At 35.1% G+C, this 13,719-nt stretch overlaps 1 protein-coding gene across 2 annotated transcripts in view; it reads left to right on the top strand.

Moving 5' to 3' along the window:
• Positions 1-13,719, top strand: part of LOC137249016 (protein bric-a-brac 1) — a 45,129-nt gene that overhangs the window by 2,376 nt on the left and 29,034 nt on the right. The gene's annotated exons all lie outside the window — the stretch shown is intronic.

Genomic DNA, 13,719 nt, shown 5'->3' with positions numbered 1-13,719 from the left:
GTTTTTCGCCATATCCATAATCAACAAAACTTTGATTTCGTGAATTAATTAACTTTTTGGATATTTTATTGTTTTGAATGGGTTTTGTCGCAGTGACTTATTAATTGTGCAATTTGTTAAAATTTTATGCATTTTCTTTTCTTTTATGAGATTGACACATTTTAAAGGTTCAGGTACCAAAGTCACCTTTGCCAGCGTCTATAGCCGGTTGTATACGCGCCGTACCGAACTCCAAAAAGCTATCGAACATCCTGGCAGTCAGTTTTACTGATAAGATATCACACTCATTTTGTACACAATACCTTAAATATATTTGAATGAAAATCAAAAAGAATTAATAAAAAAATAAAAGATAAAAAAAATTAAATAGTTTAATCTTATATATGAAATTCTCGTGTCACAGTATTTGTGGTTAAACTCCTTCGAAACGGCTCGACCGATTCCTATGAAATTGTGTGAGCATATTGACTTGGTCTGAGAATCGGATCTTATTTATTTTTAATACTCAAAAATGGTGAGGGTGGTGCACCCCTTATATGTTTAGACAAAATTGTTTGCTTTGTTTTTTATTAAACTATAGAGAAGGAAACCATGGGAAGGAGAAAGAGATATACACCCCTATTCTGCATTTCGATTACGTTCCCGTTCTCTCCGCTTTAGTCGAAGTTTGGTATTCTGCATTACGACGGAATCGTAAAGAGAAGAGGAAGAGCAAATGATTTTTCGAAATCATCTGTTGGTACGGAATGTGTGAACATTGGAACAAAATAAATTAAAGCAAATTTGTAAAAAACACTGAAAAACGTTTATATTTTATTATCCACGCCATTTTGTACAAAAAAAAAAGCAATAGAATATATTGCCGCAGTGTTATATTTTTTTGAGTGAAGTGCTTTCATAATTGTAAGTGTGTTTTTGTCGTTCTTTTGGCCAATTCCCTGCCGTGTCCACCAAGTTTTGTTAAAACGGATTCCTGCACGAATATAGTTGACATTTTCTGAATTTTAAGGATGCTAATTTCATTGCACTGGCCTAAAATACTTTATAAAGGTTTATTTATTCCTTCCGCAAGGATTGTTTACGTTTTCGCTTCACCATCCTCTACGCCGGCAGCTTGCTTTGGCATATAACTGGACCCAACGAACAGACACAAATTATAGCTGTCTATTATAATGGAATAGCCGCGGCATATTTGTGGAGTTGGAAAGCAACGCATACGAAAATGGCCAGACGAGAATGGAAAGGCAAATATTGCGACATTTGCCTAATCCATTTGAGATGAGTGACGAATTGTATGAAATTGAACTTAAAAGTGGTAAAGTTTAAAGACTTATTCTCTTATTTAGGTTCAAAAAAAAAACTCTCGACTTAACAAGGATGCTTTCAAGTATGTGTTAGATACTTTTGCGGGGCAAATACGTCCAAGGACTTCGACATCGACATGTTGTTTTTGACCTGGAAACATATAAAAAACAATCATCATCAAGCCTTCTACGTTCTTAACAAGTTTTACTTACATTTTTGTTAAAATTCTGTTATAAATTAATAAAAAAATAAAAAGATAATTTTTTCCGCCAACTAATTTCCAACTTAGAAAAACGGAACTACGATCGAAATGCAGAATACAAAAAATCGAACGATTCGAAGTTGGATCGAAAGAGATTGGAACACAGAATACAAAAATTGCCAAGTCGAAATGCAGAATCATTGTTTACTATATAGTTTGGCAGCTTAAGTCTACCTCTAGGTTATGTTGCGAATAGAGTGGAAGGCAGTGGACTAGGCAGTCGAATGTCATATAATGAAGGAATGGTGTTCGGAGATTTTTCAGAGTTAAAAAAAAAAATGATAAAAGCTTTAATATAAATAAAACTATTGTTTTAATAACAACAAAAACGCCATATATATTCTGTATACATAAACTTGTAAGGATTATCTCACTTTAAAATTTGAATTAAATAATCTAAAGTTTTGTTTTGAAACTGAGTCGAGAACTGTGCGTGTGAATGTGCGAATTTTCGCCGATCAGCTGTTAGTTGCGCTACTTGGTAAAATTTACAATGTGCAGAATAGGGCTGATAGTTAAACGAGGACAAAGAGATGGAGCGGAGGAAGGCGAGGGAGCTAGAGAAAAAGTAGGAATGTAAAAAACGGATAGGGAGAAAGAGACGCAGAGAGAGGAGTTAATAAAAGGATAAAGAAAACGGGAAGGGAGAGTAAGAGGTAAAAACTTCTTAAAAGTTATGAAAATAAACCAAAGTTATTAGATCAGAACAGCGTCTGCGGTCTGCTGTTAATTCACAAAATCTGAATTTTAAATTGAAATACATTTAAATAATGAAACGCAAATCTAAGGAATGAAACCAATTTTTTTGTCTACTAAATAGTTGCCATGCTCTTGAGTCACAATTAATTTTTCTCTCATAGCACTATGTTTATAAAAAATTCTTTCGTTTCTCTTTAAAATTTCTTCATACAAATTAATTTCTTTATGCTATTTGTCTTTTAGAACATTAATCGCGGTCGTATTTAATATATTCGGCAATGAGCTGTAATGTTTTTTTTAACTCATTCCCATCTCTCATCTGGCCCTTTTTCATATCTACTCAGTAAAGCTTGCGGCTACAAAAACAACAACTTGTTGCTTAGTTTAATTTACTTATTAATCCCTTGTATGCCGTATGTCGCGCCATCGATTTTTCGATAGGATTTGGGCTCAGGAAAAAAAAGTTCCACTACGCATACCCACAATAATAATTTTCGAGCCTGCGAAATTTCATTTTTTTTAAAAAAAAATTTTCATTTGATTGTAAAATTTTCATGTATAAAGTTTTTTGAAAAAAAAAAAAATAAAAAAATAAAAAAATAGGGCAGGGTATACATATGACATTTGTTTTAATAGGTCATGAAAAAAACCCTTAAAACCCCGTAGTGGAACTTTTTTTCTTGAGCCCAAATCGTATCGAACAATCGATGGCGCGATATCGGTTAACTTTGGTTCATACAAATCGACCCTCCCTATTGTACATGGTATTTACATCCCCATATGCATATGTGTGTGTTTGTATCGAATTATATGCTTCATATTAGGTTTTCTTAATTTGATTCTTTATTGTTATAGCTCATGACCGCCCCTCTATGTTTTTATACTCAGCTGTGCAGAGCTCACAGCGAAAAAAGAAATTCATTTAGCCATGTCCGTCCGTCCGTCCGTAAACACGATAACTTGATTAAATTTTGAGGTATCTTAATAAAATTTGTATCTAAGTTCCTGGGCAAGTGCAATAATTAATTACCAAAGACGGATAGAGCGATGCAACTTGGTAGGTGGGTTGACCTTATGACGCAGAATAGAAAATTAGTAAAATTTTGGACAATGGGCGTGGCACCGCCCACTTTTAAAAGAAGGTAATTTAAAAGATTAGCAAGCTGTAATTTGACAGCTGAGTATGGAATGTTCGGTTACATCCGAACTTAGCTTTCCATATTTGTTCCGTATATCTACTGAAATATACATATATGTAGGTATATGTAGTTTCACTCTTCCCCCATGGTGTTTGCAACATTTTGTTGAAATCCTTAACAGAGCTACTAAATTTAAAATAATTACTGGGGTTAAATTTTATTTTTTTAATTTTTTATTTTCGTAATGCCATGCCGAACGTTTTTCACTTCTCTTTCCTTCAATGGTCTTTTCAAGGTCCAAAATATCATACATACATATATAAATGTTGGTACCGGTTGGAGACGGTTAAGGAATCTCACAAAGAGATCAAAAATAAGACTTTCCTATAGAGACTAATACCCCAAATCGAAAACACTACAATGGTAAAATTCGAGATTTTAATGTGTTTAGTTTTCATAAGGTTCACAATCCTTGATCCCTTGCAAAAGAATGTCAACAAAAAAAAAAAAGTCAGATAAAATTCTTATCAAAAAGTTGATTACAGACGTATCTAGAGCAATCATTTTAAAAATAAAGAAAAACCTCATGTAACTTAGGAACCAAAATTATGTTTATTTTTTCAAATTTGAGAACCCTTCTAAAAAGGAGTTGTAAAAGGTTCGTCAAGAAGAGATTCAAATATGATATAAAATGCTTTGTGTGTATAAATAATGTACAGTTAAAATTAAACGTCTTTTAATAATTAACCACCCTTCTAACCCTTATACTTCTCAGGCATAATGACAATCGGAACTTTCTTGTTTTTTTTTTTCGTGTAATAGGTAGCTCTCAGATCTCGCGCTCGCGCATTGGATTACTTTGATTTCACAATCTCTCTGAGATAAGTAGACTACTGAGTTCGCATTTATCTATTTTTGTTAAAAGCAGTTGCTACTTTTACGCTTTATTTTTTTTATTTCCTGTTTCGACGCACAGTTCACACATTTTTATTAATTGCCCAGAGTTGTAAAGTGTTACGAACGGATATACGAACACATTTACATCTGCATATATTTATCGGTGCTGAGTTTCTTAGATGTGTTTTTGGGTGTTCTGCAAATAAGTAAGCAAATCAAACCCAGACAATTTAGGGAGTAATTTTATTTTAAAATCAGCGGTACGTTTGTTATGCTGAGTTTACAGCTTACTGTTACTGTTATCTCTTAGAGGTGTGTTGAGAATAAGCAACTCAAGTGTCACAATCTTATAACTTTAAACGAGCAATTCTTGTTTGTTTGTATATCCGAACGATCTCGGGAACGGCTCAACCGATTTAAATGAAATTTGGCACAGAGATAATGTATGACCTTCTAAGACTTTCTACCTAGGTTTTGCCACTCAGAATGTTTCAAAAGATTGCCACATATTCGAAATTAAAAAAAATTGCATGAGATATGACGATATGGGTATCAAACGAAAGGTATTTCACTCCGCATTACAATAGGGACGTTTTTGAATGCGTTTTGGTTGCCATTTAGCGTTGCCACCTATTAGAGATATACGCCGCCGATAAACGCTGCCGCCGATTTTTGTTGTTTTTCGCACGCCGCAGTCGGATATCAAAAATAGCGGCGTGGCGGCGGCGGCGTCCGGCGCGTTACTATATTTTCTACTCGTTTAATACTGTCGAAAATTGGTCGGATATGGTCGAAAGTAGTACCATCGGATGCGCATCACACTGAAACTAATTGCGAAATTTAACTCTTTCTAACTGTTCAAAAGTTATTTAAAAAAACACACGCTTTCGATGTCAGCTTAACACGGACTTTGCATCACCCAATTCACCAAGTTATTAAAACAAAACACTAAAAGAAAAGTTATATAATAAATTTATATGCTCACTTTGCATATTTTTTTTTCAAAAAATTAATAATGAACAATGAATTCGAATAAAATGACCCAAGGCGAACATGTTTTCAAATTGTCCTCAAGTTGTTAAAAAAAGCAAATTACCCAAAAAGGTGCCGATTTTTTAAAGAATTTTATATTAGTTGGCGGCCCTATCCAAAACTAGTTCCTTGGAGTGAATTACGTTGATTATAGCCTATAAACCAAGTTTAAATATCACCTACACGTTACGGCTTCTTTTACAAATGTGCATACGTAGGCACATATATTTACCAGGTGAGGCTTCCTTCGCAAGGACACTCAAAGTGGTGAAGCAAAAGCTTTCCCAAGACAGTTGAAATAATGACCGTGTGTGCTACTACTCTAACGTAGTCGACAGTCGAACTAGTCTGAAAACTGAAGCTACGCGGTCATCCATAATGAGCTCTTATATAATAAGGCCGGAAAACAGCAGTTAACATCTTTCAACTTAAAATCGGTCACTTTCATTATAAAATATAGTTTTGATTTAACGAAGACTATTGAAATCAATGTTGTGAACACAAACGTTTGCAAATTTTGGTCTAGATTTTAAAAATTTTATCCAGGGTCCTTGTAAAATTTTAATTATGTAGATGTGCTGAGGATTATACGATTCTCACCCATGAGTTACGCAATGACATCCACTTAGACTGCATATGATTTCGAGGGCGGCATCCTTGGCCGAATAGTCACTCCTTAATGTCTCAAGGTGTTTCTCTAGTGTAGCTAGGCAGCATAGCGCGACAAAAACATCCGTTAGAAAATCTTCGGAGTTACACCTAGAGCTTCTAGGAAAGTGACGTCGACGAAGGTATACGTTCGAAGTCGCAGTCCTATAGCTTCTGTCAGCCGTGGTAGGGACTGGTGGTAGGGATTGCTACTGTTCGTACATCGGGAATTGTAGCTCTTAAAAACAGTCGAAAAAACTGGAGGCGATCTGTGCCACGAAAGGCATGAGTATTGTCACGGATATTAGCATCACTAAATTATCCCATCACTAAGGCTATGCTAAGGCCATGCCAAGCAGTATTTACGTTAATAATCAAATCAAGTATACACATATATAAGGCAGCCCAGAGAGATGTCACACACAGATGCATTTACTTATATGCCTATGTGCGCGCGAGAGACTGTAAACTACAAACATTCACATCAATAATTCAATCTTTATGTATCTACATAAACGAATAAATAATTGCGTCTACACATATGTACGTATACGAGCAGCGGAGCGGCAATGCACAAACACATGCATATATCTTATCTGAGTTGTCACAAGAGAGAGCAATAATTTGTGCACGTAGTTGTGGCTGGCGATTTTGTAGCCGAAACAACTAGTAAGTTCTGGAAATCGAAGAGCCTAGAAGTATGCAGCGTAAACTATAAAAGCGGGGCAAGCGAGTAAGAAGTAATTCAGTTTGATTTGAGTTGTCAAGCAGTTGCGATTAAGACGATATCTAGCGAGCAATAGCAGTATTATTTTGAATAGTAGAGTTTCATTGAGCTATCAATCAGCCTGGTTATTAAGCAAGCTATTCGTTGCACAGTTTCAGTGTTATTGTGAAGTACTTTAATAAAGGCCATTTTTCCATTATTCAATATTGGAGTTATTTATTCAACAGTTTAGTGATTCGAACTTAGCAGAGGATTGCAAATAAGAGGATTTGCAAGTAAATTCGTTACAGTATTAAAAACCATTAATAGCAACCATAAGTTGCCTTTGTGCGTGACCGCCAAGGAGCCACAAATGATTTAAAGAAATTGTGTTCGCGACGATTATTAGGAGTTAACCCCAGGTGAAACTACGCTTCGCACGAGATATACAGACAAACGGTTGACCATTTTATGTATCTCTATTTCTTTTCAGCAGACGCAGCAGTACCAATTCCAAAGACCGGGGTTAGATTCGAAGTCCCTCCGGATTAAGCGAACGAGGGACAATCCCTCCGCAAGGAGCTACTGCTGAATATTTTTGAACGATCTGCGAGATTTTGAGGCTAAACCCCCGGATCTTTCCGAAACGGCCAAAACGTTGATTTCCTTAAATACACACAAGCAAAACCTTTCCTAAATATTATTTTTTTTAATAGAAAAATCAAGCTTTTTAATGTAAGAACACCGGCGTACGCCGGCGCGCCGCCTACGCCGCCGTCGCCGGTATATAATAGAGCCTACGCTGCCGCCGCCGATAAACTGATCGGCGTAAACCTCTACCACCTATTCGAAATTAAAAAAATTGCATGAGATATGCCGATATGTGTATCAAACGAAAGGTATTTCACTCCGCATTACAATGGGGACATTTTTGAGTAGGGTTGCCATTTAGGGTTGCCACCTATTCGAAATTAAAAAAAATTGCATGAGATATGCCAATATGGGTATCAAACGAAAAGTATTTCACTCCGCATTACAATAGGGACATTAGGGTTGCCATTTCGGGTTGGGGTAGTTAGACGAAATAGTACTCTACTTACTCATATTCTATTAAAGCTTTAAAGAAGAACATTAAAGTTAAAGATCTTCGTAAAACAATCTTACACATGATTCGACTTAATTTTCTTAATTTCACACACGCCAATAAAATTGAAATGCAATATCAAGGCACCGTGGCAAATTCTAGCAAAATATATTTAAATGCATATTTTAGGTAAATATGAAATGAATAGCCGTGTTTTTTTTTTACACGCGTATACGTTTCGTTTGCGCGTGAAAAAAAAAACGCCCATCCTCGCTTAGATAATGCTTAGGAGACCCATCTAGCGGCTGTGGTTAAACAACTACCTACAGCAACAGGGTGTACCGAAAAGCGGAGACACAACCCTCTGTTGTATTTCTGTGTATAACATATAGCTGAATCAGTTGTAATAAATAGTGGACGCGCATAGAACACACAGAATTAGTGTAGAGGGTGAAACATAGACACATATTTCAGTTACATCTGAGTATAATGCGTATTGAAATTTAGTAGTACTAATTATATACGTAGCAATTTCAGAGGTGTATTTAAAGTTTGTCTCGTAGCAGTCCATATAAAGTTTAAGCTTAAACGTATATAGATGAAAAAAAAACACAGCTAATAATTGCAATTTCTCACAGATTACTATTAGAAAGATTTCTCACCATAGCAAAAAGATATCTCACCATGGTAATTTGCTACCGTTGAACACTAGAGGCATATGTTCAATTTGAAAACGATATCTAACCATTTAACTACATACCAACAGATGTCGCTTAGGGAAGTAATTTGACATTTAATTAAACTAACTAATAGTTGTCGTTCGTGAAATTTACAAGTTTTTGGAATGTAATAAAATTGTGAAACTTTCATAGTGTATAACTAAAAAAATGTTTGAAAGTAATAATTCGGCGCATGAAGATACTCGAGAAACGTTCCCAGCAAAATGAAACGTTGCAGAGCAAAGCTCGGTCGCCCAGGTACTTCCTTTTTATATAGTCAAGCATTCCAGAGTCGTATGATATATCCTTGCTCTTTGTTGAGTTCACTAGCGGTAAGACTTGAACAACAACTTCATTGTGGTCTTTCCAGATTTTGCCGCATATGCGAACTCCAACTGGTTGGCAGCATTGTACATGAAATATCTTACGAAAAGTGAATTCTACAACAACTCAAACTCACCGGATTGTAGTTATGAACCCTGCTGAAAATTTTGTTTACGTAAAACTAGCGTTGAGCTATTCATTTTGAACACAGTCTTATTCTAGTCATGTACCCATTCAATTGGTTTAACTGTTTACTTTAACATGGCGATGTCAATTGCCACAAGTGCATTGCTTCGCAGATCGTCAACAGGTTCTTAAGCAAACAATTATAAGGTAGTTTAACTTTGGCTTTTGCTTAACCAGTTCTATTTGTACTTTCGCTTTTGTTACGGGTAGGGAATGAGATACGAGATTTCTAGCTCTAGGGCTGCTATTTTTAGGAACTGTTTCCAAATTTTACTGCAAAATAGTTCCAGAATAGTAGTAGAAGACAGAGTAGCTATGTATTGAAATTTCAATGTGTTGAGGTACTATACTTTCAATTAAGTTTTTTAAATTTCATATCTGAGAAAAGGCTGGACGCTGGAACAAGAACTTAAAGATTGTTTCCTTGGTACTATATACTTCGGTCCCAGAGCATCCACAAAAAATAATTTCAGATTACCAATTATACATATTTGTGAATGAAGGCAACAACTCGGGCAAGCGTTTTTATTTATTTATTGGGGTGTGATTTATATTTTTCTTTTAATAACGTTTTATTCAGCTACTAAATACTTTTTTTTCTCATAACTGTTCCGCTAATTTGAAGGTGTCAGTAATTGTTTTGTTGGTTGTACTAACTTCTCTGCTGTACATAATTTTTTTTGTGTTTGCTTTTTTTTCAGTTTGCAACATCTCCCTTATTTAATTTTAGTGTCTCATCATGCAAGAAATGCGCTGAAGCATATTTAATTTTTTCCTGTTTTATTGTCTGCTCCTGTCTACGCTCATTTTCATACATATCGTCATATAGATACATAAATTTATTCAGTTGTGCCTGTACTTTAAGTTTTTTTCCTTGTACTGTTTGCTATATTGTAGTTTTATTATTAAAATCTTGCCTACACAACCAATGTTGTTTAACCACCAAATTAAAATCTTGCCATTAACGGCTCTCTCATCCTTTGTTTTGAGCATGCAATTTTTTAAAACATAAGTAGATTCTGTTGCGCACTCTCAATTTTTGAAGCAACTCATCCACAAATTTGTTTAGTCCGGTTGCCTGTTCCCATATCAACATTTGTGTGCACAGATACAGATGTATTCTTGTTTGGGCATTATATTGTTTTTTTTTTTTTTTGTATTTTTATACTCAGTTGTAGTATATACCACACAGCTTATGAACAATTCGCTCTTTACAAATATACCTTATTTTGGATTCCTCAGCGCTAGGATTTCAGTAGCGCTATTAATTAAATTTTAAAAATATTTCACAGCGGTAAATAGCCTAACAATAATTTTAACAACTCTGCTATTCACTAACTTCTTTTTTGGGAAAGTGGCATTTGATTTTGTGGCGTATAGTTTGTCACGGAACGCAACTGGAAATATGTCCTGTAATAGTGGTGGACCTTGCTGTTGCTGCTGGACACCATTCTAAAAAAGTATTAAAAAGCGTAGAAAGTGCTCAAATTATATAAAAATATAATCAAAAATATTTTGCTGAATCCTGCACAAAATTTGGGCGAAGAAATGGTTTTTTTCTTAATTCTGCTTTGACCTTTTCGTAGAGCTGGATTTCGATTCGATTTTTAATGGATTCAGTCTATCTTTTTTTAAGAAATGAAGAATCGAATTTCTTTTTAGAATCGTTCGATTTTTTTAGCCTTCGGAGTTTTGATCATCTTTCAGCAACTGTACCTATTTCATATTTATTGATAAAACCGTGCAGAAAATATATATGTTGTAATTTTTTTTTATCAATTTAGCTTTATTGGGGCGTATTCAAATAAACCAAATAAAATAGTGTTTAAATTTTCAAAAAGCTCGACTTTTTTAAAAACCGTGAATTATGACTATGACTATACGCCATTATTATGGTGGCTCTGAGTAAAAGGAGAAATATGAAGAAATTTTATCATCACCAACAATTGGCGCTTTGCCGCCTAGGAGATTTTGGCATTGCAGTTGCGCAAGTCAGCCTAGCTATCCCGGCTTCAACATAACTGACACCAATTACGAGCACCAAGGGAGATCAAGTCTTATTGTATTGGCGGAGGTCTTCCGCTTCGCCTGATCCTTTCCGCCCGACACTTTCTGTGCCGAAACTATTCATGAATTCCCAGAACAGGACCTATCGGCTGGTTCGACGGAGATGACCATAATTCATCGGCATGACTTTTCTCTTGAAAAGGGTCATGCCATCGACTCTTGATAGCGCATCTATGATGAGAGATTAATAGAGGGTTATAGCCAAAAGTTGTTTTCCTTGTGATTTCTAAGCTAACATTTCAGAGAAGGCAGAACTAACTGAAGAAATGTCTGCGCACAAAGTTGGAATATCTGAAAAAAACACAGAAAGCATGATATTTAGGTAGCGAGTACACTATCAATCTCATTTCGATGGGAGGAACCAGTGAATAACTCTGTGGTACTCCTTGATGTTGCCAAAGAGCCTCAGTCAACGAAACGATAAAGAACCTGCCGAGCTTTTTTTAGCGGTACAACCTTGGTAAACAATTGAGCAGCAATCAACTATTTTCAGCTCGATTTAATCGATTAAATCGATTTTTTTTTTTGGGAATCGAATCGAAAAAATCGATTATCTAAAAAATTTAATAGAATCCAGCTCTACCTTTTCGTAAATATTCCTCGTGTTCTAATGAAACATGAACAAAGATACAGATAGAGATCTATCCGTATCTGGTTCACGTTTCATTGGAACACGAGGATTGTCGTTTCATTGCCAGAGATGCCACCCTTTCTCAAATTGAATGAGTACTTAGATAAAGTTTACATTTAGCTATTGCTAATAGAAAATGCTCGCAATGTGTTTTGAATTCGAAATCAAAACAAGACAGCCTATAAAATTTTCGTGACAAGAAAAAATTGAAATTTAGGTACATTCGATTATTGAATACAAAAACAAAAACGTTTAAACAGCAATATATCGGCACTCTGATGTTTGGGAATATACCTAGCCTTTTGTAGCAATATAGGAGTATTAGATATATGTAGCGAGGTTATCTTAAGGAGCGTTCCAATGAGTTATCGAGCTCTGGCTCACGATCAAATCTCATTGGAACGATCTGGATCAACTTTACGAGAGCTGACAGCACTAATATAAAACATCTGTTTTGTTGAAAATAAGAAGAAGAAACGGACACAAAAATTGAAGATATCGATACAATTATTAACATTTAAATAGTTTCGCACGTAAACAAACTATTTATTTCCTTACATTTTCTTCAAGTTGTTTACTCTTTCCGTGTTTTTGCTTTTAAATATGGCGAAATCTTTTATTTATACACATATGTACACATATTTTTTTCAGTGCTACCATGGCTCAATATGTGGTCGGCTCATCTCATCAGCTGATTTTATTTTTTTCATTTCACTGGAGTAGGGATTGTTAGAAGGAGATCGCAAACTCAAAATGAAACCAACACATTGACAACATTTTCTTACTACACACAAAAGCTGCTAAGTTTTATATTTCCATTCCATTACATTCGTCTAACACCAACACGCTAATTTTAACAATCTAACAAAGGTATGTTGTTGCTGTAGAGATGAGCCAACCATAAAGTTGAGCCATGAGTGCTATCAACTCAAAAGTGGTTAGCTGTCAAAAAATATACTACAGAAAACGAAACGAACAGAAGTGCTATACGGTTCACAACGTTGTTTTTGCATGTTAAATTTCTATCCGTATCTGGTTCCCGCGTCATTGGAACGTAACTTTAATTTTCGTACTTATGTATCTCTCAATTGTTAATGAATAATTCGATTTTCCATCAGCCAAATTCTCAACAAAAATTCCTTGCGAGTTTTTTCCCTTTTCCCATTCCTTGAATTCTAAATAAAAAACCTTATGAGTTTTTTCGTTCTCCCTTTCCTCTTATTCCGAACAATGAAAGAAAAAGGGAAAACCTGTTAATAGAGAAAAGTAGGTATTATAAATCTGAATGCCGTTTTTTAAGAGTTTTTTCATCAGTTGCATCAAAATAGTTTAATTAAATTGTTTCTTTTACGAAAAAACCATAAGTTTGTGCAAATTTGAGTTGAAATTCATTTAAATTCTACAACAATACTCTTTATTTTATGTCGAAAAGTTGTTCAATAAGCCACGGAAGAGCTCATAGTAAATTTGATGCAGCCAGCCAGAAATTGCGCAAGGATTTTTTTAAGAGGTCTTAAATACAGTTTGGCATATGACGAAAGAGGAATTCAAACCGGCTTGGTCGCCAGAAAATTGCTTTGCTGCATGGCAACTCCAGCAGATTTGTGTTATCGCACCGTCTGCACCAATTCATTACTCCTTGCAGTCAATACCATATGAAATGCAATACATGTACATCCAAATTCCCAATCATAATTAAAAGTTTCAATTTCTTAAGCAATAATAGCAATGCGCAACAAAATTTTAATTGGCAAAACAGCTGACCTCGAAAATTCGAAATTCCTATTCCCCAATTATTGTTCTGCCTAGGAGAAAAGAATTGCAGGAATATTTCCGCGGGAATAAAAAAAAACCGCGTGAACAAAATTCCGAGAGAATATTTAGAATTGGGCTGCATATGGTGTTGAGAACAAGTTTTAGAGATACCGATTTTTTTTATATACCAAGAACCACCTCTAGGGTGTCATCTAAAAATGGAAGCACGAAATTAGTTACTAGGGATGGGACATATATGAACGCC

The sequence above is a fragment of the Eurosta solidaginis genome, chromosome 4 (genome assembly GCF_040869045.1).
Source record: "Eurosta solidaginis isolate ZX-2024a chromosome 4, ASM4086904v1, whole genome shotgun sequence".
Taxonomy (NCBI): Eukaryota; Metazoa; Arthropoda; class Insecta; order Diptera; family Tephritidae; genus Eurosta; species Eurosta solidaginis.
Note: the sequence above shows the minus strand (reverse complement) of the source record. Positions and strands in the feature narration are given on the sequence as shown.